The following is a 27422-nucleotide window of genomic DNA, read 5'->3' on the forward strand; positions in this document are numbered from 1 at the left end:
TAATTTTGAATTATTACTGAAATACAACCTTTTTTGTATCAAACAGTTCATTGAACAATAATAAATGAATTACCTGAAGCTGACAATGAAGTAAATGTATAATAATTAGCAAAGATGATTAATTTAGCGCTGTAAACGCGCGTGTGATGGGGCGGAGACGCGCCGCGGAGCGTCAGACGCGCGTGTGGACCAAACACAGCAGAAAGGTAGGAAACTTCACTCCTCTTATTATTTCTCTTTTACTATAGCGATTTATTTTTAGATACGTGGTCTGAGTCTTTCATAGAGTTGTAGAGTTATTAGAGTTATTAGAGAAATAGAGTTATTTTTTACATTCTTTGGTCGAAGTTTTCAGATCGGGACTTCGGAGCCTGTTCGCGACTCGGTTGATTCAGATCGGCACTTCGGAGCCTTTTTGCGACTCGGTTGATTCAGATCGGCACTTCGGAGCCTGTTCGCGAATCTGTTGATTCAGATCGACACTTCGGAGCCTGTTCGCGACTCGGTGGATTCAGATCGGCACTTCGGAGCATGTTCCCGACTCCGTTGATTCAGATCGGCACTTCGGAGCATGTTCGCGACTCGCTTGATTCAGATCGGCACTTCGGAGCCTGTTCGCGACTCCGTTGATTCAGATCGGCACTTCGGAGCCTGTTCGGGAGTCGGTTGATTCAGATCGGGACTTCGGAGCCTGTTCGCGACTCGGTTGATTCAGATCGGCACTTCGGAGCAGGAAGTGTTTGTCAATCAGATAATTTGTGATAAATGAATATTTGACCTGAGTTTTTTTTTTTTTTTTAACCTGTCGATGTGATTTTTAAATGATTTCAATGACTTTTGGATGTCAATACTTCTTGTACCTCAGTTGCATGTGTTGTGTTTTATGAATTGTGGATGGATTAATCAACTGAGAAATAAAGTTGAACATTAATTATCATGAACTCTTAAAGATGACGATGAAAAGAAAAGGTAATATTGCATATAAAATTATATCTAAGTATGAACTAACTTGCGCAATACTGTAAATATTCTTACTCTACCCTAAATCAGTGAAAAAATATTTGGCTCAGTTTACAGAAAGTGTACGTCACACATCCTTTCATTATGATGCAACATAGCTTTCTCCTCAGATGAGTATTTAACATCTTTATTCTTGTGGGGATTAGTTTGTAAGTGCTACACACACACACACACACACACACACACCGGTCAGAGTTTGGGATCAGAATGATTTTTTATGTTTTGTTTTTTGTGTTGTTTTTTACAAGGAGTTTACTCATCAAAACTGCATTTATTTGATCAAAAATACAGGAAAAAAAGTGAAATATTATTATGAAGTAAAACAACATTATTTTTATTTTAACATACATTAAAATCTATTTTATTTCTGTGATTTCCAGCATCATTCCTCCAGTCTTCAGTGTCACATGATCTTCAGAAATCATTCTAATATGATGATTTATTATCAGAGTTGTGCTGCTGAAACTGTGATACTTCTTTCAGGATTCTTTGATGAATGAAAAGTTAAAAAGAAGAGCATTTATTTAAAATAGAAGACTTTTCTAACAATAAACACTATAGAGTTCAAAAGTTTGTGGTCAGTAAAATGGATTCTTTTTTTTTCTAAAAAAAATATAACTCTTTTAGGATGTATTGTTGATTGTTTTGATTCAGATCGGGAATTCGGAGCATGTTTGCAACTCTGTTGATTCAGATTTATCAACTGAGAAATAAAGTTGAGCAGAAATGATCATGAACTCTTAAAGATGATGATGAAAAGAAAAGGTAATATCGAATATAAAATTATATCCTCCTATATAAATTATATTCCTCCTCAGATGAGTATTTAACATGTTTATTATTGTGGGGCATTAGTGTGTAATTGCAATACACACACAAACACACACACCGGTCAGAGTTTGGGATCAGAAAGATTTATTTATTTATTTATTCACAGAAATAAATGATATTTTAAAGGATATTCAAATCGAAACCATTATTTTATATATTTTATTTTAAAAGGTTTGAATTGTTACTGATTTTTGACTGTAGCATCACTACCAATAGCCGCGTGTCGACATGTATAATAATTAGCACAGATGATTAATTTAGCGCTGTAAACGCGCGTGTGAGGGCGGAGACGCGCCGCGGAGCGTCAGACGCGCGTGAGGACCAAACACAGCAGAACGGTAGGAAACTTCACTCCTCTTATTATTTCTCTTTTACTATAGCGATTTATTTTTAGATACGTGATCTGAGTCTTTCATAGAGTTGTTTTATAAACGCAGTAACTTTGAAATCAGCTCTGAAAGTTCCTGTCAGTGTTTAAAAACTAATTATGATTTAATAACATGTTGAATGAATTTGGTAAGAACGGTATTCTGTTTTATTTACATAGAGGTTATTAATATAGGCTGAAATATAGTGTTTTTTATAGTGTAAAGGTGATCTCATGGTGCATTGCTCGTTAAAAGTTAGGCTGTTAATATAATATAGAGAAAGATCATTCTAAATTATTTTTACTATATTAAAACGCATTTATTTTTTACATTCGTTGGTCGAAGTTTTCAGATTGTCACATCGGAGTCTGTTCGCGACTCGGTTGATTCAGATCGGCACTTCGGAGCATGTTCGCGACTCGGTTTATTCAGATCGGCACTTCGGAGCCTGTTCGCGACTCGGTTGATTCAGATCGGCACTTCGGGGCCTGTTCGCGACTCGGTTGATTCAGATCGGCACTTCGGAGCATGTTCGCGACTCGGTTGATTCAGATCGGCACTTCGGAGCATTTTCTCTACTCGGGTGATTCAGATCGGGAATTCGGAGCATGTTTGTAACTCTGTGGATTCAGATTTATCAACTGAGAAATAAAGTTGAGCAGAAATGATCATGAACTCTTGAAGATGATGATGAAAAGAAAAGGTAATATCACATATAAAATTATATCCTCCTATATAAATTATATTCCTCCTCAGATGAGTATTTAACATGTTTATTATTGTGGGGCATTAGTGTGTAATTGCTATACACACACAAACACACACACACACCGGTCAGAGTTTGGGATCAGAAAGATTTATTTATTTATTTATTCACAGAAATAAATGATATTTTAAAGGATATTCAAATCGAAACCATTATTTTATATATTTTATTTTAAAAGGTTTGAATTATTACTGATTTTTGACTGTAGCATCACTACCAATAGCCGCGTGTCGACATGTATAATAATTAGCACAGATTATTAATTTAGCGCTGTAAACGCGCGTGTGAGGGGCGGAGACGCGCCGCGGAGCGTCAGACGCGCGTGAGGACCAAACACAGCAGAACGGTAGGAAACTTCACTCCTCTTATTATTTCTCTTTTACTATAGCGATTTATTTTTAGATACGTGATCTGAGTCTTTCATAGAGTTGTTTTATAAACGCAGTAACTTTGAAATCAGCTCTGAAAGTTACTGACAGTGTTTAAAAACTAATTATGATTTAATAACATGTTGAATGAATTTGGTAAGAAAGGTATTCTGTTTTATTTACATAGAGGTTATTAATATAGGCTGAAATATAATGTTTTTTTATAGTGTAAAGGTGATCTTATGGTGCATTGCTCGTTAAAAGTTAGGCTGTTAATATAATATAGAGAAAGATCATTCTAAATTATTTTTACTATATTAAAACGCATTTATTTTTTACATTCGTTGGTCGAGGTTTTCAGATTGTCACATCGGAGTCTGTTCGCGACTCGGTTGATTCAGATCGGCACTTCGGAGCATGTTCGCGACTCTGTTGATTCAGATCGGCACTTCGGAGCATGTTCGCGACTCGGTTGATTCAGATCGGCACTTCGGAGCATGTTCGCGACTCGGTTGATTCAGATCGGCACTTCGGAGCATTTTCGCGACTCGGTTGATTCAGATCGACACTTCGGAGCATGTTCGCGACTCGGTTGATTCAGATCGGCACTTCGGAGCATTTTCTCTACTCGGTTGATTCAGATCGGCACTTCGGAGCATGTTCGCGACTCCGTTGATTCAGATTGAGACTCCGGGGACTGTTTGTGATTTTTTTTTTTTTTTTTTTTTTTCAGATCTGTACTTCGAAGCAAGAAGTGTTTGTCAAACAGTTCATTAGTGATAACTGAATATTTGGGCCTGAGGCTTTTTTTTCTAACCTTTCGATTTGATTTTTAAATGATTTCAATGACAGGAAGTTGCATGTGTTGTGTTTTATGAATTGTGGATGGATTTATCAACTGAGAAATAAAGTTGAACAGAAATGATCATAAACTCTTAAAGATGATGATGAAAAGAAAAGGTAATATTGCATATAAAATTATATCCAAGTATGAACTAACTTGCGCAATACTTTAAATATTCTTACTCTACCCTAAATCAGTGAAAATGTTTGGCTCAGTTTACAGAAAGTGTACGTCACACATCCTTTCATTATTATGCAACATAGTTTTCTCCTCAGATGAGTATTTAACATCTTTATTCTTGTGGGGATTAGTGTGTACGTGCAATACACAAACACAGACACACACACACACACACACACACACCGGTCAGAGTTTTTATTTACATAGAGGTTATTAATATAGGCTGAAATATAGTGTTTTTTATAGTGTAAAGGTGATCTTATGGTGCATTGCTCGTTAAAAGTTAGGCTGTTAATATAATATAGAGAAAGATCATTCTAATTTATTTTTACTATATTAAAACTTCGGAGCATGTTCGCGACTCGTTTGATTCAGATCGGCACTTCGGGGCCTGTTCGCGACTCGGTTGATTCAGATCGGCTCTTCGGAGCATGTTCGCGACTCGGTTGATTCAGATCGGAACTTCGGAGCATGTTCGCGACTCGGTTGATTCAGATCGGCACTTCGGAGCATTTTCGCGACTCGGTTGATTCAGATCGACACTTCGGAGCATGTTCGCGACTCGGTTGATTCAGATTGAGACTCCGGGGACTGTTTGTGATTTTTTTTTTTTTTTTTTTTAATTCAGATCTGTACTTCGAAGCAAGAAGTGTTTGTCAAACAGTTCATTAGTGATAACTGAATATTTGGGCCTGAGGCTTTTTTTTCTAACCTGTCGATTTGATTTTTAAATGATTTCAATGACAGGAAGTTGCATGTGTTGTGTTTTATGAATTGTGGATGGATTTATCAACTGAGAAATAAAGTTGAACAGAAATGATCATGAACTCTTAAAGATGATGATAAAAAGAAAAGGTAATATTGCATATAAAATTATATCCAACTAACTTGCGCAATACTTTAAATATTCTTACTCTACCCTAAATCAGTGAAAATGTTTGGCTCAGTTTACAGAAAGTGTACGTCACACATCCTTTCATTATTATGCAACATAGTTTTCTCCTCAGATGAGTATTTAACATCTTTATTCTTGTGGGGATTAGTGTGTAAGTGCTATACACAAACACACACACACACACACCGGTCAGAGTTTGGGATCAGATTGATTTTTTTATGTGTTGTTGTTGTTGTTGTTGTTGTTTTTTTTACAGGAGTTTACTCATCAAAACTGCATTTATCTGATCAAAAATACAGGAAAAAAGTGAAATATTATTATGAAGTAAAACAACTTTTTTATTTTAATATACATTAAAATCTATTTTATTTCTGTGATTGTCAGCATCATTCCTCCAGTCTTCAGTGTCACATGATCTTCACAAATCAGAATAATATGATGATTTATTATCAGAGTTGTGCTGCTGAAACTGTGATACTTCTTTCAAGATTCTTTGATGAATGAAATGTTAAAAAGAAGAGCATTTATTTAAAATAGAAGTCTTTTCTAACAATAAACAATAGAGTTCAAAAGTTTATAAATCTTTTAGGATGTATTAAATTGATAAAAAGTGAAATCAAAGATTAATATTGTTAGAAGAGATTTATATTTTGAATAAACACTGTTCTTTAAAAAAAAAAGTATACATCGAAGAATCCGGAAAAAAGTATCGCAGATTCCAAAATAATATTTGGCATCACAACTATTGATAATTCTAATAATAAATCATCATATTAGACTGATTTCTGAAGATCATGTTACACTGAAGACTGGAGGAATGATGCTGAAAATACAGCTGCACATCACAGAAATAAATTATATTTTAAAGGATATTAATATATAAACCATTATTTTATATATTTTATTTTGATAATTTTGAATTATTACTGAAATACAACCTTTTTTGTATCAAACAGTTCATTGAACAATAATAAATGAATTACCTGAAGCTGAAAATGAAGTAAATGTATAATAATTAGCAAAGATGATTAATTTAGCGCTGTAAACGCGCGTGTGATGGGGCGGAGACGCGCCGCGGAGCGTCAGACGCGCATGTGGACCAAACACAGCAGAAAGGTAGGAAACTTCACTCCTCTTATTATTTCTCTTTTACTATAGCGATTTATTTTTAGATACGTGGTCTGAGTCTTTCATAGAGTTGTAGAGTTATTAGAGTTATTAGAGAAATAGAGTTATTTTTTACATTCTTTGGTCGAAGTTTTCAGATCGGGACTTCGGAGCCTGTTCGCGACTCGGTTGATTCAGATCGGCACTTCGGAGCCTTTTTGCGACTCGGTTGATTCAGATCGGCACTTCGGAGCCTGTTCGCGAATCTGTTGATTCAGATCGACACTTCGGAGCCTGTTCGCGACTCGGTGGATTCAGATCGGCACTTCGGAGCATGTTCCCGACTCCGTTGATTCAGATCGGCACTTCGGAGCATGTTCGCGACTCGCTTGATTCAGATCGGCACTTCGGAGCCTGTTCGCGACTCCGTTGATTCAGATCGGCACTTCGGAGCCTGTTCGGGAGTCGGTTGATTCAGATCGGGACTTCGGAGCCTGTTCGCGACTCGGTTGATTCAGATCGGCACTTCGGAGCAGGAAGTGTTTGTCAATCAGATAATTTGTGATAAATGAATATTTGACCTGAGTTTTTTTTTTTTTTTTAACCTGTCGATGTGATTTTTAAATGATTTCAATGACTTTTGGATGTCAATACTTCTTGTACCTCAGTTGCATGTGTTGTGTTTTATGAATTGTGGATGGATTAATCAACTGAGAAATAAAGTTGAACATTAATTATCATGAACTCTTAAAGATGACGATGAAAAGAAAAGGTAATATTGCATATAAAATTATATCTAAGTATGAACTAACTTGCGCAATACTGTAAATATTCTTACTCTACCCTAAATCAGTGAAAAAATATTTGGCTCAGTTTACAGAAAGTGTACGTCACACATCCTTTCATTATGATGCAACATAGCTTTCTCCTCAGATGAGTATTTAACATCTTTATTCTTGTGGGGATTAGTTTGTAAGTGCTACACACACACACACACACACACACACCGGTCAGAGTTTGGGATCAGAATGATTTTTTATGTTTTGTTTTTTGTGTTGTTTTTTACAAGGAGTTTACTCATCAAAACTGCATTTATTTGATCAAAAATACAGGAAAAAAAGTGAAATATTATTATGAAGTAAAACAACATTATTTTTATTTTAACATACATTAAAATCTATTTTATTTCTGTGATTTCCAGCATCATTCCTCCAGTCTTCAGTGTCACATGATCTTCAGAAATCATTCTAATATGATGATTTATTATCAGAGTTGTGCTGCTGAAACTGTGATACTTCTTTCAGGATTCTTTGATGAATGAAAAGTTAAAAAGAAGAGCATTTATTTAAAATAGAAGACTTTTCTAACAATAAACACTATAGAGTTCAAAAGTTTGTGGTCAGTAAAATGGATTCTTTTTTTTTCTAAAAAAAATATAACTCTTTTAGGATGTATTGTTGATTGTTTTGATTCAGATCGGGAATTCGGAGCATGTTTGCAACTCTGTTGATTCAGATTTATCAACTGAGAAATAAAGTTGAGCAGAAATGATCATGAACTCTTAAAGATGATGATGAAAAGAAAAGGTAATATCGAATATAAAATTATATCCTCCTATATAAATTATATTCCTCCTCAGATGAGTATTTAACATGTTTATTATTGTGGGGCATTAGTGTGTAATTGCAATACACACACAAACACACACACCGGTCAGAGTTTGGGATCAGAAAGATTTATTTATTTATTTATTCACAGAAATAAATGATATTTTAAAGGATATTCAAATCGAAACCATTATTTTATATATTTTATTTTAAAAGGTTTGAATTATTACTGATTTTTGACTGTAGCATCACTACCAATAGCCGCGTGTCGACATGTATAATAATTAGCACAGATGATTAATTTAGCGCTGTAAACGCGCGTGTGAGGGCGGAGACGCGCCGCGGAGCGTCAGACGCGCGTGAGGACCAAACACAGCAGAACGGTAGGAAACTTCACTCCTCTTATTATTTCTCTTTTACTATAGCGATTTATTTTTAGATACGTGATCTGAGTCTTTCATAGAGTTGTTTTATAAACGCAGTAACTTTGAAATCAGCTCTGAAAGTTCCTGTCAGTGTTTAAAAACTAATTATGATTTAATAACATGTTGAATGAATTTGGTAAGAACGGTATTCTGTTTTATTTACATAGAGGTTATTAATATAGGCTGAAATATAGTGTTTTTTATAGTGTAAAGGTGATCTCATGGTGCATTGCTCGTTAAAAGTTAGGCTGTTAATATAATATAGAGAAAGATCATTCTAAATTATTTTTACTATATTAAAACGCATTTATTTTTTACATTCGTTGGTCGAAGTTTTCAGATTGTCACATCGGAGTCTGTTCGCGACTCGGTTGATTCAGATCGGCACTTCGGAGCATGTTCGCGACTCGGTTTATTCAGATCGGCACTTCGGAGCCTGTTCGCGACTCGGTTGATTCAGATCGGCACTTCGGGGCCTGTTCGCGACTCGGTTGATTCAGATCGGCACTTCGGAGCATGTTCGCGACTCGGTTGATTCAGATCGGCACTTCGGAGCATTTTCTCTACTCGGGTGATTCAGATCGGGAATTCGGAGCATGTTTGTAACTCTGTGGATTCAGATTTATCAACTGAGAAATAAAGTTGAGCAGAAATGATCATGAACTCTTGAAGATGATGATGAAAAGAAAAGGTAATATCACATATAAAATTATATCCTCCTATATAAATTATATTCCTCCTCAGATGAGTATTTAACATGTTTATTATTGTGGGGCATTAGTGTGTAATTGCTATACACACACAAACACACACACACACCGGTCAGAGTTTGGGATCAGAAAGATTTATTTATTTATTTATTCACAGAAATAAATGATATTTTAAAGGATATTCAAATCGAAACCATTATTTTATATATTTTATTTTAAAAGGTTTGAATTATTACTGATTTTTGACTGTAGCATCACTACCAATAGCCGCGTGTCGACATGTATAATAATTAGCACAGATTATTAATTTAGCGCTGTAAACGCGCGTGTGAGGGGCGGAGACGCGCCGCGGAGCGTCAGACGCGCGTGAGGACCAAACACAGCAGAACGGTAGGAAACTTCACTCCTCTTATTATTTCTCTTTTACTATAGCGATTTATTTTTAGATACGTGATCTGAGTCTTTCATAGAGTTGTTTTATAAACGCAGTAACTTTGAAATCAGCTCTGAAAGTTACTGACAGTGTTTAAAAACTAATTATGATTTAATAACATGTTGAATGAATTTGGTAAGAAAGGTATTCTGTTTTATTTACATAGAGGTTATTAATATAGGCTGAAATATAATGTTTTTTTATAGTGTAAAGGTGATCTTATGGTGCATTGCTCGTTAAAAGTTAGGCTGTTAATATAATATAGAGAAAGATCATTCTAAATTATTTTTACTATATTAAAACGCATTTATTTTTTACATTCGTTGGTCGAGGTTTTCAGATTGTCACATCGGAGTCTGTTCGCGACTCGGTTGATTCAGATCGGCACTTCGGAGCATGTTCGCGACTCTGTTGATTCAGATCGGCACTTCGGAGCCTGTTCGCGACTCGGTTGATTCAGATCGGCACTTCGGGGCCTGTTCGCGACTCGGTTGATTCAGATCGGCACTTCGGAGCATGTTCGCGACTCGGTTGATTCAGATCGGCACTTCGGAGCATGTTCGCGACTCGGTTGATTCAGATCGGCACTTCGGAGCATTTTCGCGACTCGGTTGATTCAGATCGACACTTCGGAGCATGTTCGCGACTCGGTTGATTCAGATCGGCACTTCGGAGCATTTTCTCTACTCGGTTGATTCAGATCGGCACTTCGGAGCATGTTCGCGACTCCGTTGATTCAGATTGAGACTCCGGGGACTGTTTGTGATTTTTTTTTTTTTTTTTTTTTTTCAGATCTGTACTTCGAAGCAAGAAGTGTTTGTCAAACAGTTCATTAGTGATAACTGAATATTTGGGCCTGAGGCTTTTTTTTCTAACCTTTCGATTTGATTTTTAAATGATTTCAATGACAGGAAGTTGCATGTGTTGTGTTTTATGAATTGTGGATGGATTTATCAACTGAGAAATAAAGTTGAACAGAAATGATCATAAACTCTTAAAGATGATGATGAAAAGAAAAGGTAATATTGCATATAAAATTATATCCAAGTATGAACTAACTTGCGCAATACTTTAAATATTCTTACTCTACCCTAAATCAGTGAAAATGTTTGGCTCAGTTTACAGAAAGTGTACGTCACACATCCTTTCATTATTATGCAACATAGTTTTCTCCTCAGATGAGTATTTAACATCTTTATTCTTGTGGGGATTAGTGTGTACGTGCAATACACAAACACAGACACAAACACACACACACACACACACACACACCGGTCAGAGTTTGGGATCAGATTAATTTTTTATGTGTTGTTGTTGTTGTTGTTTTTCAGATCGGCACCTCGGAGCATTTTCGCGACTCGGTTGATTCAGATCGACACTTCGGAGCATGTTCGCGACTCGGTTGATTCAGATTGAGACTCCGGGGACTGTTTGTGATTTTTTTTTTTTTTTTTTTTTTAATTCAGATCTGTACTTCGAAGCAAGAAGTGTTTGTCAAACAGTTCATTAGTGATAACTGAATATTTGGGCCTGAGGCTTTTTTTTCTAACCTGTCGATTTGATTTTTAAATGATTTCAATGACAGGAAGTTGCATGTGTTGTGTTTTATGAATTGTGGATGGATTTATCAACTGAGAAATAAAGTTGAACAGAAATGATCATGAACTCTTAAAGATGATGATAAAAAGAAAAGGTAATATTGCATATAAAATTATATCCAACTAACTTGCGCAATACTTTAAATATTCTTACTCTACCCTAAATCAGTGAAAATGTTTGGCTCAGTTTACAGAAAGTGTACGTCACACATCCTTTCATTATTATGCACCATAGTTTTCTCCTCAGATGAGAATTTAACATCTTTATTCTTGTGGGGATTAGTGTGTAAGTGCTATACACAAACACACACACACACACACACCGGTCAGAGTTTGGGATCAGATTGATTTTTTTATGTGTTGTTGTTGTTGTTGTTGTTGTTTTTTTTACAGGAGTTTACTCATCAAAACTGCATTTATCTGATCAAAAATACAGGAAAAAAGTGAAATATTATTATGAAGTAAAACAACTTTTTTATTTTAATATACATTAAAATCTATTTTATTTCTGTGATTGTCAGCATCATTCCTCCAGTCTTCAGTGTCACATGATCTTCACAAATCAGAATAATATGATGATTTATTATCAGAGTTGTGCTGCTGAAACTGTGATACTTCTTTCAGGATTCTTTGATGAATGAAATGTTAAAAAGAAGAGCATTTATTTAAAATAGAAGTCTTTTCTAACAATAAACAATAGAGTTCAAAAGTTTATAAATCTTTTAGGATGTATTAAATTGATAAAAAGTGAAATCAAAGATTAATATTGTTAGAAGAGATTTATATTTTGAATAAACACTGTTCTTTAAAAAAAAAAGTATACATCGAAGAATCCGGAAAAAAGTATCGCAGATTCCAAAATAATATTTGGCATCACAACTATTGATTATTCTAATAATAAATCATCATATTAGACTGATTTCTGAAGATCATGTTACACTGAAGACTGGAGGAATGATGCTGAAAATACAGCTGCACATCACAGAAATAAATTATATTTTAAAGGATATTAATATATAAACCATTATTTTATATATTTTATTTTGATAATTTTGAATTATTACTGAAATACAACCTTTTTTGTATCAAACAGTTCATTGAACAATAATAAATGAATTACCTGAAGCTGACAATGAAGTAAATGTATAATAATTAGCAAAGATGATTAATTTAGCGCTGTAAACGCGCGTGTGATGGGGTCGGAGACGCGCCGCGGAGCGTCAGACGCGCGTGTGGACCAAACACAGCAGAAAGGTAGGAAACTTCACTCCTCTTATTATTTCTCTTTTACTATAGCTATTTATTTTTAGATACGTGGTCTGAGTCTTTCATAGAGTTGTAGAGTTATTAGAGTTATTAGAGAAATAGAGTTATTTTTTACATTCTTTGGTCGAAGTTTTCAGATCGGGACTTCGGAGCCTGTTCGCGACTCGGTTGATTCAGATCGGCACTTCGGAGCCTTTTTGCGACTCGGTTGATTCAGATCGGCACTTCGGAGCCTGTTCGCGAATCTGTTGATTCAGATCGACACTTCGGAGCCTGTTCGCGACTCCGTTGATTCAGATCGGCACTTAGTAGCATGTTGGCGACTCCGTTGATTCAGATCGGCACTTCGGAGCATGTTCGCGACTCGCTTGATTCAGATCGGCACTTCGGAGCCTGTTCGCGACTCCGTTGATTCAGATCGGCACTTCGGAGCCTGTTCGGGACTCGGTTGATTCAGATCGGGACTTCGGAGCCTGTTCGCGACTCGGTTGATTCAGATCGGCACTTCGGAGCAGGAAGTGTTTGTCAAACAGTTAATTTGTGATAAATGAATATTTGACCTGAGTTTTTTTTTTTTTTTTAACCTGTCGATGTGATTTTTAAATGATTTCAATGACTTTTGGATGTCAATACTTCTTTTACCTCAGTTGCATGTGTTGTGTTTTATGAATTGTGGATGGATTAATCAACTGAGAAATAAAGTTGAACATTAATTATCATGAACTCTTAAAGATGATGATGAAAAGAAAAGGTAATATTGCATATAATATTATATCCAACTAACTTGCGCAATACTGTAAATATTCTTACTCTACCCTAAATCTGTGAAAATGTTTGGCTCAGTTTACAGAAAGTGTACGTCACACATCCTTTCATTATGATGCAACATAGTTTTCTTCTCAGATGAGTATTTAACATCTTTATTCTTGTGGGGATTAGTGTGTAAGTGCTATACATAAACACACACACACACGGGTCAGAGTTTGGGATCAGAATGATTTTTTTTTTTTGTTTTTTTTGTTTTTTTTTTTTCTTATAGGAGTTTACTCATCAAAACTGCATTTATTTGATCAAAAATACAGGAAAAAAGTGAAATATTACTATGAAGTAAAACAACTATTTTATTTTAATATACATTAAAATCTATTTTATTTATGTGATTGTCAGCATCATTCCTCCAGTCTTCAGTGTCACATGATCTTCACAAATCAGAATAATATGATGATTTATTATCAGAGTTGTGCTGCTGAAACTGTGATACTTCTTTCAGGATTCTTTGATGAATGAAATGTTAAAAAGAAGAGCATTTATTTAAAATAAAAGTCTTTTCTAACAATAAACAATAGAGTTCAAAAGTTTATAAATCTTTTAGGATGTATTAAATTGATAAGAAGTGAAATCAAAGATTAATATTGTTAGAAGAGATTTATATTTTGAATAAACACTGTTCTTTAAAAAAAAAAGTATACATCGAAGAATCCGGAAAAAAGTATTCCAGATTCCAAAATAATATTTGGCATCACAACTATTAATAATTCTAATAATAAATAATCATATTAGACTGATTTCTGAAGATCATGTTACACTGAAGACTGGGGGAATGATGCTGAAAATACAGCTGCACATCACAGAAATAAATTATATTTTAAAGGATATTAAAATATAAACCATTATTTTATATATTTTATTTTGATAATTTTGAATTATTACTGAAATACAACCTTTTTTGTATCAAACAGTTCATTGAACAATAATAAATGAATTACCTGAAGCTGACAATGAAGTAAATGTATAATAATTAGCAAAGATGATTAATTTAGCGCTGTAAACGCGCGTGTGATGGGGTCGGAGACGCGCCGCGGAGCATCAGACGCGCGTGAGGACCAAACACAGCAGAACTGTAGGAAACTTCACTCCTCTTATTATTTCTCTTTTACTATAGCGATTTATTTTTAGATGCGTGGTCTGAGTCTTTCATAGAGTTGTAGAGTTATTAGAGAAATAGAGTTATTTTTTACATTCTTTGGTCGAAGTTTTCAGATCGGGACTTTTGAGCCTGTTCGCGAATCTGTTGATTCAGATCGGCACTTCGGAGCCTGTTCGCGACTCGGTTGATTCAGATCGGCACTTCGGAGCCTGTTCGCGACTCGGTTGATTCAGATCGGCACTTCGGAGCCTGTTCGCGACTCCGTTGATTCAGATCGGCACTTCGGAGCCTGTTCGCGACTCGCTTGATTCAGATCGGCACTTCGGAGCCTGTTCGTGACTCCGTTGATTCAGATCGGCACTTCGGAGCCTGTTCGGGACTCGGTTGATTCAGATCGGGACTTCGGAGCCTGTTCGCGACTCGGTTGATTCAGATCGGCACTTCGGAGCAGGAAGTGTTTGTCAAACAGTTAATTTGTGATAAATGAATATTTGAGCTGAGTTTTTTTTTTTTATCATGAACTCTTAAAGATGATGATGAAAAGAAAAGGTAATATTGCATATAAAATTATATCCAAGTATGAACTAACTTGCGCAATACAGTAAATATTCTTACTCTACCCTAAATCAGTGAAAATGTTTGGCTCAGTTTACAGAAAGTGTACGTCACACATCCTTTCATTATGATGCAACATAGTTTTCTCCTCAGATGAGTATTTAACATCTTTGTTCTTGTGGGGATTAGTGTGTAAGTGCTATACACACACACACACACACACACACACACAAGAGCTGTGTTGATAACAAATTTGAACTTACCCAGATGTAACAATCCTCCCTATGTGACAGAATAGAAGAGAGAGACTAACTTGTTTAAAAATGTTAATAACTGATTGAGCAAAATTATAATCACTGTATAAAAGGCCAAACTTAAGTAACGCTGTCTCCCCCAACTGGACACTTTTAATTTGATGCATTTATATGTTTTACCAGACTTTAAACTCCATTTCAATTACTGTGTGCATTTATTGCAAATCAGCATTATAGATATTTGCTAATATATCAGTGACTCAACCGTTCATTTCAGGCAAATACAGTACTGGGCTAATACTAATATAAAATTGTGCAAAAAAACAAACAAACAAAAAAAACGTATATATATATATATATATATAATTTTATTTTTTGCATAATTTTATATTAGTATTAGCCCAGTACTGCATTGTACTGTATTACTGCCACTTTTTGACCAAACTTTCCAAAAAAAAAAAAAAAGTTCATGCCCATGACATTCCTGAGTTTGAGTTATTATTTATAACACTATAATGTTCTCTGTTGGGACATTGGACAGTCATACAAGTCTCTCTTCTTTGACAATAAATGTAATATATCTATCCCTGCCAATACTGTCACGTCTGTATTGGGTTGTGTAATAAAGTCCAATAAAAAAATTAAATAATAATAATAATAATAAAATATTTTACTTACAGAAAGCATGCATTTGTAAAACCAGCCAATACAAAGCAAAAACACATTCAGAAAGGAAGACAACGACTCTCATATCCTTCATGACACGCTCACCATTCCCTAAGAATCAAAATGAAAGAATAACATTGAATAGAAAGATGCATGGGACATGTGAAAGCAAAACAGTACATTTTTAGTATTTGCGTAATGTAACCCTGTTAGGCTCTGTTTATTTTCAGCGAGGTCTTTTTGTAAAAATGGTATGATGCTACACACACATAATTATATATAAACAAATATACACACACATATACAGACACACATACAGTTATTTGCAGAAATGATAGATATTCACTTACGTGCTTTCAGGATCAGTTCTGCTGTCAGTGTAACAGAGTTCAACAAAACAAGACCAACTGCTCCAAACATGAACATGATTTCATTACAGCGAGACACTAGAACACACACACACACACACACACACACAACAAGCAAACAATCAAATGGTTTCTTTAATTATGCAAATCTCTTTTCGACTGTCAAATTGTCTTTATGGCAAATAATGTAAATACAATAAAGCTTACAGTAAATTTTAAAAAAAAAGTGACGTGACATTCAGCCAAGTATGGTGACCCATACTCAGAATTTGTGCTCTGCATTTAACCCATCCGAAGTGCACACACAAAGAGCAGTGAACACACACACACACACTGTGAACACACACCCGGAGCAGTGGGCAGCCATTTATGCTGCGGCGCCCGGGGAGCAGTTGGGGGTTCGATGCCTTGCTCAAGGGCACCTAAGTCGTGGAATTGAAGGTGGAGAGAGAACTGTACATGCACTCCCCCCACCCACAATTCCTGCCGGCCCGGGACTCGAACTCACAACCTTTCGATTATTATGATTTTACAGTCAGTAATTACATGTATTTGATGCTTTTTGGCTCGTCTCAGTCTGTTGTCTTCGTCCCTCGACTACTGAACGTTCTGCCTCTGATAAAACACAAACTACACAGATTACAGACTCAGACTCAGACTCACAGACCACAGACTCGAACTTCAATGAACATGAATGTGTTTTTATGACAGACTGTTATGTGACTTTTAGCATGCACGAAGTCTTAAGGGTATATCTATGTATGAAATAACCAATAATATAACTATTTATGCATTATAATTACAAACAGTATAGTGTCGGTGCTTTATTTTTTTATTTGCATATGTAAGACATACCACATAATTTTAACTTCTTAGCACCATATTTGTATGCTCTTTTATAAATTACAGTATGGCGTAATAAAGGACATAGCAAACACAAAGTCAGTGATGGATAATACCTTGCACATTTTCTTTAAAGACCACTATCATCTTCAGAACTTCTATAAATAAAATGACACAGGTCCATTCAAAATACTCTGTTAATTAAAATCAAGAAATTTTGATCAGCTCAACATGTCTTGCAAAAACAAAAACAAACATTTATGTGGATTCAGGTAGACCTGTCAAAGTATTAGCTATTATGCGGGCTACCACTTATCACGAAGTTGAAAAACTTCCTGTTGGATCTAGAAAATATATATAAATTAATCATTATTCCTTACATCAGGGGGCTGTTTCACAAAACAAGTTTACCAAATAAGCCAGGCTTTTTTCAGTTAGTCGGACTTATTTTGAACCAAATCAACAGACAAGAAGTCAAACTAACTGAAGTAAACCTAGCTTATTTGTTAAACTTGTTTTAAACAGAAACAGCCCTGAGTTGTCCCACAACAAATCTATCTAAAAAACACTTTTCTTTACAACTTTATTAAAGGTTTTTTTTTTTTTAAGAAAGTTTTACATGAAAATGACTAAAAGTAAAGACAACATATACCTCTCTCTCTTGCCAAAGTGGCTAGAAGAACATAAATCAATAGGATGATATCCAGGAGTGTTATTGTTATTATCCACAATGATGTCATCCATCTATGGCAGAGAACTGTGAATGTAAAGATGGTCATCAGCATTCATTAAAGTTTCACAATGCCACATACAAAAACTGAACTCAGGTCCGATACAAATCAGTTTAGAGTCGGCATGAAATCAAAATTTATCCTATTAATGTTCTTAAAGGGATAGTTCACCCAAAAATGAAAATTCAGCTGAAATGACATTCTCTTGAGTACATGCATATGACAATTATCAGAGGAGATTACGAGATTATGGTTTATGATGGATGGATGAACTTTATTGGGATTCAAAATCTGGACCACCAATCACTGCCATTATAAAGCTTTGTCATATACACTTATGATGACTTGAGGGTGAGTAAATCATGGAGTCATTTTCATTCTTGGGTGAACCAAGGCATGTTTTTGCGGCTCAATTTATTCTTTTGTTTCTTTGTGTATTTTTAAAAATATGCCTTTTTTATGGTAAACACTGCTAACTTTTGCTGACTTAAGTAAATATTATACAGGTTGTATTTCCATTCATAGAATCCTCACAAATGTACGCATACAGGGACATTATGTGATTTACTCTTTCCACAACTATATTAATACAATAAGAATTGAATTCAGCATGTACTTACATTTGAATTTTGCTTGCAGATGAGGTAAAAGTGGTATACAAATAAACAGTAGTGGTTGAACAAATACCACAACAAGAATTTCTAAAATAAAAGAATAACAGTCCATTATTTTCCCATTCAAACAAGTCAACAGTCAATAATATGTCATTGAAACTTATCATATGAATTGTTCAGAAGTTCTTAAGCATAAATGTTCAAAACACTGAAAAGAAAGTCTAGATGTGGTTTTCTTGTGGAATACTTAATGACTTAATTAAAGTACATTTATGTAAAAATATAATTACATATAAGTTCTACATCAAGGTGTGACACTGGCTGAATTGTATTTTATTTTATTCTTTTTTTACACAGAATAAAAAGTTATGAATGTGGCATGTTTACAAAACACTTTTTGCATATCAGTTTCATAAATTATGAAGGTAAACAGTATTCAGGTGTTACCTTCAGAGGGAATAAATAAGATGATGATCTGGAACAGTTGACAATCAGAGAGGATAGAAATAATCAGACAAAATATAAAGAGCTTGTGTCTGCAACCTAACCAAAAAGGAGAGAGAAGAAAGGCAAGCATTAATGGTATGTATTACAAGATTACAAATACAGTCTATCACACAGGGATCAGATTACTCAAATTAATGTTATAATTTTGGCTTAGTCACATAATGACATGATGTTTTCTGTAGTTGGTCTAAGTAGTAACAGACTGTGGTAACAGTCAATAAATATATTTCAGATTTATTTTCCCCTTTGTTTCATGTGCTTTATCAACTCATTAACACAGTTTATATTAAACATTTTTTTTTCTACAATTAATAGTGCTTTGCAAAAGATTGTGTTCACCTAGAGTTTGGTGGCATGGGGAAGCCCCGCTTGGCCTCTCTTGACTGGGACACCTTGAGACATCAACTAAAAAACAAACACACCGAACACAGTTAGGTCTAAAAGAAACTGTTTGCATTTTCTGTATGCATTTGATTATCGTTTTTTGTAATTGTAGAATTTAAAGATGTCTTTGAACAAAACCACTGGCAATAAACTTATCAACCTAATAAAGCTATGCTCTTATATATTTACTCATCCTACCATTTAGCTTTAACAGTGTATAAGGAATCAAATCATACAGAGACTCTTACCTATACCCAAGATGAGACAACTCAGCACAACAATTCCAAATAAAACTGCAGAAAACATGCGAGGTTTGATGTCTGTATCATGTGCTCTCTTTCTCCAGACATATATAAAAAGAACTATAGAAATAGACACAAATAATAAAAATAAATATCACACAAAATAGATGATGTCCTGAGCAAGAACAGTATAAAGATGTGATGAACTGACGAGTGTGTCAAACAATGGTTTACTGAATCTAATGAGATTATTATGATATTTGAGGAAAGATAAGGTATCAACTATAAATGCATGTCTTATTTTGCAATGAAGAACATTTCAAACATGTCGTATTTAAAATTGACACCCATGCTTTCTGTTATACTACTAAAGCAATATGCAAAAAAAAAAAAAACATATTAATAATAATCCTCTGACAGATAACACTGAAATAAGTGTTATGCGTAAACACACTTTTAATCAGCAAAAAGAAAGTAATCTTGGGTTACTAGGCAGCTGTAAGCCTTTTAGTGATTTGGAGTAATCAGGGTTGTTCAGCATGACTTCAGGCTTCATGATTACAGGATTTTGGAGAGTGGGGTTACATTTAATGGATACATTTTTGACAGGTTTATTGGAGTTATCAAAACAAGTAATAGTCCATAAAGAGGTAGCTATGCTTCCATCCACCTATTTTTATGTGAATTTTGAAATAATAATAAAAATAAAATAAAAAACACAGAATATAAACATATAGATGTGCATAGATTCTATTTTCCCCCTTTATCAGATGAGTGTGAATATGTGAATAAACTACAATCTCAACACATTTACAGAACAAATTTCTCAACGCTCATCAAAAAAGTCATGTGACTTTGCCTCAACAGATCATGTAATTGGATAAACAGCACTGATCCTATCGCATGCCATCTTAAATGTTAAATAATTTTTAAATGCCTGAGCCAAAGTCCATCAACAAAATTATTTGGTATGATCACCTTCCAGTACTGTCTCACACATCTGCATTCCTAAACATCGGGCATCCAAACTAACATGACTGAGGTACAATTGATTTATATTGTAAGGAAAAAAAGAGACACAATCTTCCCCAGTTGCAGCAACCTTAATTACTGATATCTTGAGCCAGTTCCCCAGGAAGTGACAACACATGGGATTGCTTTATTGGCAAATGTTTTATGCAATATTCTGATTTTGAAGGAAACATATCTACTGTTAATGTCAGAATAATGAACATGGCCTCTGTTGTGTGAAATTTGCATTTTCCTACCTGAATATACAAAGACTGTAAAAACAGCAAATTCTCTTGTTATTCTGAAAAACCTGATCCATGATTTTAGGTTGCCTTTGGACAGAAAGAGTTAATATTAATATTAATAATCAAATTAATAAAATTAATATTCTGTAAAGTACCATGAACTGACATGGTACTGTTTTATTTTGTATTTCTTTCCTGATTGACTAAATTATGTAATATATCTGTTATTGGAGAACAGCATTTTTTTACTCGCAAAGTAAAACACTGAAGCATTAAGAATATTTTTATTAACAAAATTCATGGCATTACTATGTACTCATTGCTGCCAAAAATATAATTAGAAAATAATATGTGGCTGAGTTTGTGTTTTTTTTTTTTAAAGTCAAGCTTCAGTAATAGACATTTTAATGTATTTAAATACAATAGAATTAATCACTAACCATATTCTAATGCAATGTCTTAATATACAAAATGCATTTACTGAGCTTCTTAAAAAAAAAAAAAAAACACATACCTTGAAGATACTTTAAATAGCGCAAAGCCCAAATCAACATTACAGGTCTCAGAAAATACAGAGCACAGCAGGTGACAGTCTCATGCAGAGATCCTGGAACAGAATATTTAATTATAGACTTCAGATAATAAATGTCAAAAAACTGTGCTATGTGAAAGTGTCAAAGAGTCCCACCATTATAGAAAATACAACATAATACAACACAAAAAAGACCAACATGTGAATCGGGGGATGAGAAAAATCTTACAACATTGAAAAAAAAAAACTCTACCACTTTTTAAAGATTATGTTAATATTATATTTCATTTGTACAAATATAATATCTTGGTTACGTATTGTAAACCTTGTTCCCCGAAGGACAGAACAGAGACATCATGTCGGTGACTGATGAATTGGGAATCTCACCACTAGAGAGACCAAACTACTTTGAGTGTAAATTAAATGACCCAATACACATTGGCATGCAATGATTACATCCAGGTGCATTCCAGTGTCCTGTTCGAGCCACCATGCGCCGCTTTTTGGAGTAGGCCTGGGCTCGCAACAAGAAGGCCAGTCACTCTTATCGTAGCACTACCCACTCAGTGAGATTGGATAACACTGGGAAAACATACCCGTTCCACTTGGAACAGGAATGTTTATGGAAGCCCCATCCTTCCCAAAGGAGGTTTCGGAAGCACTTGCACAACCGTTTAGGTGCATATGGAGAATTAGAGTGATTGTAACCCTCTTCTTCTGGCAGAAGTCTGTCTGGGAAACACGGGCTCTGAGGCTATACCATGGACTTTACACATATGGGATCCACTTAGGTCTCTACATATGGAACCCTGCCCTCTACTGGTTCTCATAAAATCATCAAGTTAGGGCCTGGCACCGGACGTTCTGTCATGTCTGTCAGCCAAGGGGATGGACAGTATGACAGGGTCTACAGTACGGACTCTCTGGTGTGGTTTTAGCAAGCCAACACTAAACCGAGGCCTCTCTGTGCTTCTACCCGTTTGAGGTGAGAACACAGGAGGAAACCAGTTCAACACGAAGGTTATAGAACCTAGCGACCATGTTGGGGGTCACCCAGCCCACAGCTCTAAAAATGTCTGTCATCGAGGCACCAAGAGCCAGCGCCCAGGAGGATGCAACACTTCTAGTAGCGTGAACTTGAAACCTGAATGGGTAAGGCACACCTTGTTCTTGATAAGCCAGGGTGATGGCATCCACTATCCATTAGGCCATCCTCTACTTGGAGAAGACATTCCCCTTCCACCGGCCTCCATAACAAACAAAGAACGGTCCTGTGGTCCTGAAGCTTTGCAACTGGTCCACGTACAATCTTAAAGTGCAGATGGAACAAAGCAAAGCAAAGGCTGGGTCTGCCTCCTCCGTGGGAGGCACTTTCAGGCTCATCACCTGATCCCTGAAGGGAGTACTAGGATCCTTGGGCACATAGTCAGGTCGGGGCCTAACTGTGCGTTCACACCGCCGGCGTCGAGAGCGTCAAAAATCGCTCTTGCCGCTCTGCTCAGGACACTGCAGAAAGATTTGTGAGTGCTCAGACGCTCTGACGTAGATCGAATGCTTATTTTGTATTTAAAGCGGCCGCAAAGCAAACAAGCTTGTTGATCTCGTGCAGACTAACCACAAGGAGGGTAACGTTATAAGTTAACCTCATTAAATATTGTTGTGGACGAAATATTAAGATACTTTACTTAAAATGAACAATCTCAGACAACTTGGTCCACGTATCACTTTTAATTTATGTTTTATGTCCCTGTACGCAAACTGGGACACATCATAGATTATTGCAAACGCGAAACAGCAATAATCAACCTGTCCTCCATTGTGCTTGGGAACTAATGGTCGGAGCTGCGTTCTCTGGAATTCTCTCAAGCGGTGGACTTCTACGTTCCGATTGGTTGCTGCCCAACCGCGTCATAGCTCATTACCATAAAGTTGCCTTGATTTCAACTCTCCTCGATGCTCTCAACGGCCAAGTCGCGCTTACATTGAAAATGAATGACTTCCGGCCGCTTTGATGCTCTCGACGCCAGCGGTGTGAACGCACAGTAAGGATTACCTGGGAGTCAGCCGGCACAAACTCTAAGCACAATTTGTCGACCAAAAATGCGCGCAGGTCCACTACCCTCTTAATGGAGAACAGTGTAATCAGGAGCAGAGTCCAGGGACCAGACATTAAGTTTTCAGAGGTCTGGACGTGGTGCCAAAGGGTGCCCCATCTCTTCCTCAGAGGAAGCTGTCACGAGAAGCATCAGCTCTGGGAACCAGATCTGAGTGGGCCAGTAGTCATACTTATGAGGAGGTGGTGGGCGGGTTGCGACATACGGAAGAGCAGAACATCTTGTCAGTTGATGTACACAATAGTAGCAGTGTTGTCCATACAGACCAGTATGTGACTGCTTTGTAAGCATCCTCTGAGATGGTTCAAGGCAAGGCACGCTGCAAACAACTCCAGGCAATTGATATGCCAATTCATTTGGGGGCCGGTCCCGTTGTACGTGGCACCCCAGCCAGTGATGGAGGCATCCGTGTGTACCACAGCATGCCGTGAGACCTGTTCTAGGGGCACTCCTGCATGAAGAATTGTGAGGTCTGACCACAGGGTGAAGGTTTGGCAGCAGGCCTCTCTGTGCTTCTACCCATTTGAGGTGAGAATACAGGAGGATACTGGTTCAACACAAAGGCTATAGAAGGACTGTGATTTCTGCATGCAAGACATGAGAGTCGGCTGCCTCCACTGGTGGATGCCCCTGAACTTTGGGGGATGCCAGGAGAACTGAACTGCATAGCTGAGTCTGATAGTCTAAAGGAGCCAGCAAGACAGGCTGGGCAGTGTTAGCCAGGCTTCCAGATACCATACAAGTGGGACCACGGGATTACCGACATACCCACAGTGGGGCAGCGAGGTGGAATGCAGTACAACGTACAACACCCACTGCTGCCTGCTGGTGACAGAGGAGGATGAGTGTCATCAGGGTCTGGACCATCCTCAACTCTCCACCCGGCCCTCCTCCGTGCGTGGTGCATGGTGCTGCCCGCTGGGGAAAGATGTGTTGAATCACCTCTGTCTGCTTCTGTGCAGCCAAGAACTGCTGGGTGAAGTTCTCAACTGTGTCGCCGTAGAGGCTGGTCTGGGACACAGGGGCATTAAGGAACCAAACTTTTTTGGAATCCCTCAAGTCGGCCAGACACAGCTAGGTCTGGGATGATAAATCGATTCAGAATCGATTCGTGGATCGATTTTCAGAATGCATCGCGATTCCTCTGGTATTGATTCTGAGATTAGATTTTAACAGCAGATGGCGCTCTAATCTAGTTTTTATCTGCACACTCAAATGCTCATGAAGAAGAGTGATAAAAAGTGCTTGTGCGTTCAGATGAGTCATGAAATTTCACTTTATCTTAGAATGCTTTTATGATGCAAGATTAATGTAAACATAGCCCACTGTGAACTCCTTTGTAATTCGCGTCAACCTTTTAGAAAATTATGAATGAATATTTTAGGTTCAGGTGTTTGTAAGGATTTGGAAACGAGCAGAGCACGGAAAAAGCATGCAGTGCCATCTGCTGTTCAAAACTAAGCTCAGAATTGATTCAAGAAAGAATTGCGATGCATTCGGAAAATCTCAGAATCAATGCCAAATCATTTCTCAATTCGCGATGCATCAATTTATTTTCCCAGCCCTAGCCAGAAATGGCACGGACCGTTTAGTTTACACTCTAAGTAGATTGGTCTCTCTAGCGAGAATTCCAATTTGTAGGTCACCGATGTGACGTTGAAAGAAACCAATTGAAAGAGAACTAAAAACAATAAACCAGGGGTTTTCAAACTGTGGGGCCCCAGGTGGGTGTCAAACACCTGTCAAGGGTGGCACGAGCATCAGTTACTTCAGAGACACTCCCTTGAGGATTTTATGAATATGAGTTAACAAATCTTTAGCTGTTCACTAGGGGGCAATCTAACTCCCACTACTAGTCGACAGTTAGAGCAGTGCTGGCTCTTAATGATCAGGCCAAGAAAATGTTTCATTCTCACGTGTCTTAAGTCTTTTAAACATTAAAGTAATTTTAAACCATTTAAGCCCAAGACATATCAGTGATAAAGTGTTTCTATGCGAACCGTGTACACATCTGAAGCAGTCAGTTGTTTTAAGTGAACGTAAACTGTAAACAAAATATCAGATGTACATCATTAGAATTTATCTGTGCATTTCGTGTTTAAATTTTAATCAAAAAGAGCAAAAGAAAAATAATTTGCTGCTTTAATAGCTTTAATGGATATTTGAATTATGTTGATGTAAATAAAGTAATTCGTTATGAATACAGTGAAATTAGACAAACTTGGGGGGTGCATGGTTGAAAACCCCTGCACCAAACTACTGCACTCACCTTCAGTAAATCCCCAAAGGATGAAGGCAAAGGACAGACAGATGTTTGGACAAAAGACCAGAGAAACCTGAAGATTCCAGATTATGCTGCTGGTGACTGCAGAGAAGATGCAGAATAAATCACAGTTAAATTATTAAAACAATTACATTGAAATACGCTTAGTTACATTACACAAAATAAGATTTATTCTCTTTCAAACATACCAGTGTTTTTTGATCTATAGTAGTTCAGACGGCTGAACAGAAGCACAGCTCCAAATGTAGCAGTAAAACATAAAATCAACACAGCTATGTGCCAAGCAGAGAAACCTGTGAAACACAAACATGAATCAACTTTGTATATTTATTCATAGTTTTTTATAGAGAAATAATTAGGATGTTTGCAATTAAGGCAATTCATTCTTGAAATGAATTCCGACAACTATTATATTTGGGCAGCGGCTACTTACATTAAATGATAAAAGTTATTTGCTCTTTACTTTTTTTTTTTTTTTTTTATATAAACTTTTTTAACTATAAGAAAAAAAACAACATTTCATTCACACCAACTGCAAGTAAATAATAATGATAATTACAGATACTGCTCATACATGTCAAAAGCTAGTTTACAATTTTTTTTGTTTGTCGACTCACCCAGTTGGTCCAGTTCTATAGTTGCATTGGCTGAAAGTCCTCCAGCAAACACTTGACACATGTAAACTCCTTTATCCTCAGTTCTGACACTCTTCAGTCTGAGAGAGAAGTTTCCTTTGGGGATTTCAGCAGTGAAGAACTCAACTCTGTCTCTGTATCGCTCATCTGATGAATCTGGTAAAGTCTTATTGTTTTGGAAGAACAGAACCAGAATATCTCCATCTGTTTTCCTCCATAAAATCTCTTCAATGTGTTCTGGTTTGATGTGAGAGTCTATAGAGCAGTTCAGAGTGACATCCTCACCATCATGTGCAGATACAGTCCGATCTGATCCTGATACTAGCAAACACTCTGAGAGAATAAAAATGGTTTAAATCCATTACACAAAATACATCCTATGTCATTTATATTTTCAACAGAATTCAGGTGACTCTCACTCACCATGTTTTATCTGAACCACAGTTTCACCAGAATCCTGCTGACTGTAAACTCTACATGTGTATCTTCCCTCATCTTCAGCTCTCAGATTGTCCAGACGGAGAGAGAAGTTTCCATATTGAATCTGATCAGTAAAGAAATGAGCTCTATCATGATAATCCTGCTCCTGAGACTCTGGTCGACTCTCACCATCTTGATACAGATGAACCAGAGTCTCTGAGTCTGTTCTTCTCCATTCCACCTCCAGATCCTCCATTAGAAAGAGTTCATCAACATAACAGGGCAAAACCACTGAAGATCCCAGAGGAGCAAACAGAGGTCCAGAGGGACCGTGCACAATGAACCCTATCAGAAAAAAAAAAAAAAAAAAAAAAAAATTCCAGGAAGCTAATCTATTTTCGTACAATAACATGAAGAAAAAAAAAAACTCATAAAATAATAACATGATGTATTAAAATTAGAAAAACTAACATAAGATCATAAATTATCATTAAATGAGCACACAGAAGACAACCTGTCTAAGACAACTAAAGAAACACTTTCACTTTCGCTTTTTTTGAATTACGCGGGTCAAAACTTGATTTGTTGTACTAATAAGGACAAGCGCTGGAAGTACCGTTGAAAAATCACATTCTGTAAGAGTTGAGTCTCAGAGTTAAACTCTAATCATGT

General features: G+C 36.4%; 2 long non-coding RNA genes across 2 annotated transcripts; both read right to left on the reverse strand.

The window, feature by feature from the left end:
• Nucleotides 1-17649: 17649 nt before the first annotated feature.
• Nucleotides 17650-19251, reverse strand: LOC113055998 (uncharacterized). Its single transcript, XR_003277639.1, has 4 exons — nt 19223-19251; nt 18824-18919; nt 18383-18463; nt 17650-17788 (listed from the first exon to the last, which is right to left on the reverse strand). It is a non-coding gene; the product is annotated as an uncharacterized LOC113055998 (long non-coding RNA).
• Nucleotides 19252-19521: 270 nt separating this feature from the next.
• On the reverse strand, nt 19522-21384 carry LOC113055988 (uncharacterized). The gene is made up of 3 exons (XR_003277637.1): nt 21280-21384; nt 20778-20852; nt 19522-19629 (listed from the first exon to the last, which is right to left on the reverse strand). It is a non-coding gene; the product is annotated as an uncharacterized LOC113055988 (long non-coding RNA).
• Between the last annotated feature and the right edge of the window lie 6038 nt (nt 21385-27422).

This window comes from Carassius auratus, chromosome 3 (genome assembly GCF_003368295.1).
Source record: "Carassius auratus strain Wakin chromosome 3, ASM336829v1, whole genome shotgun sequence".
Taxonomy (NCBI): Eukaryota; Metazoa; Chordata; class Actinopteri; order Cypriniformes; family Cyprinidae; genus Carassius; species Carassius auratus.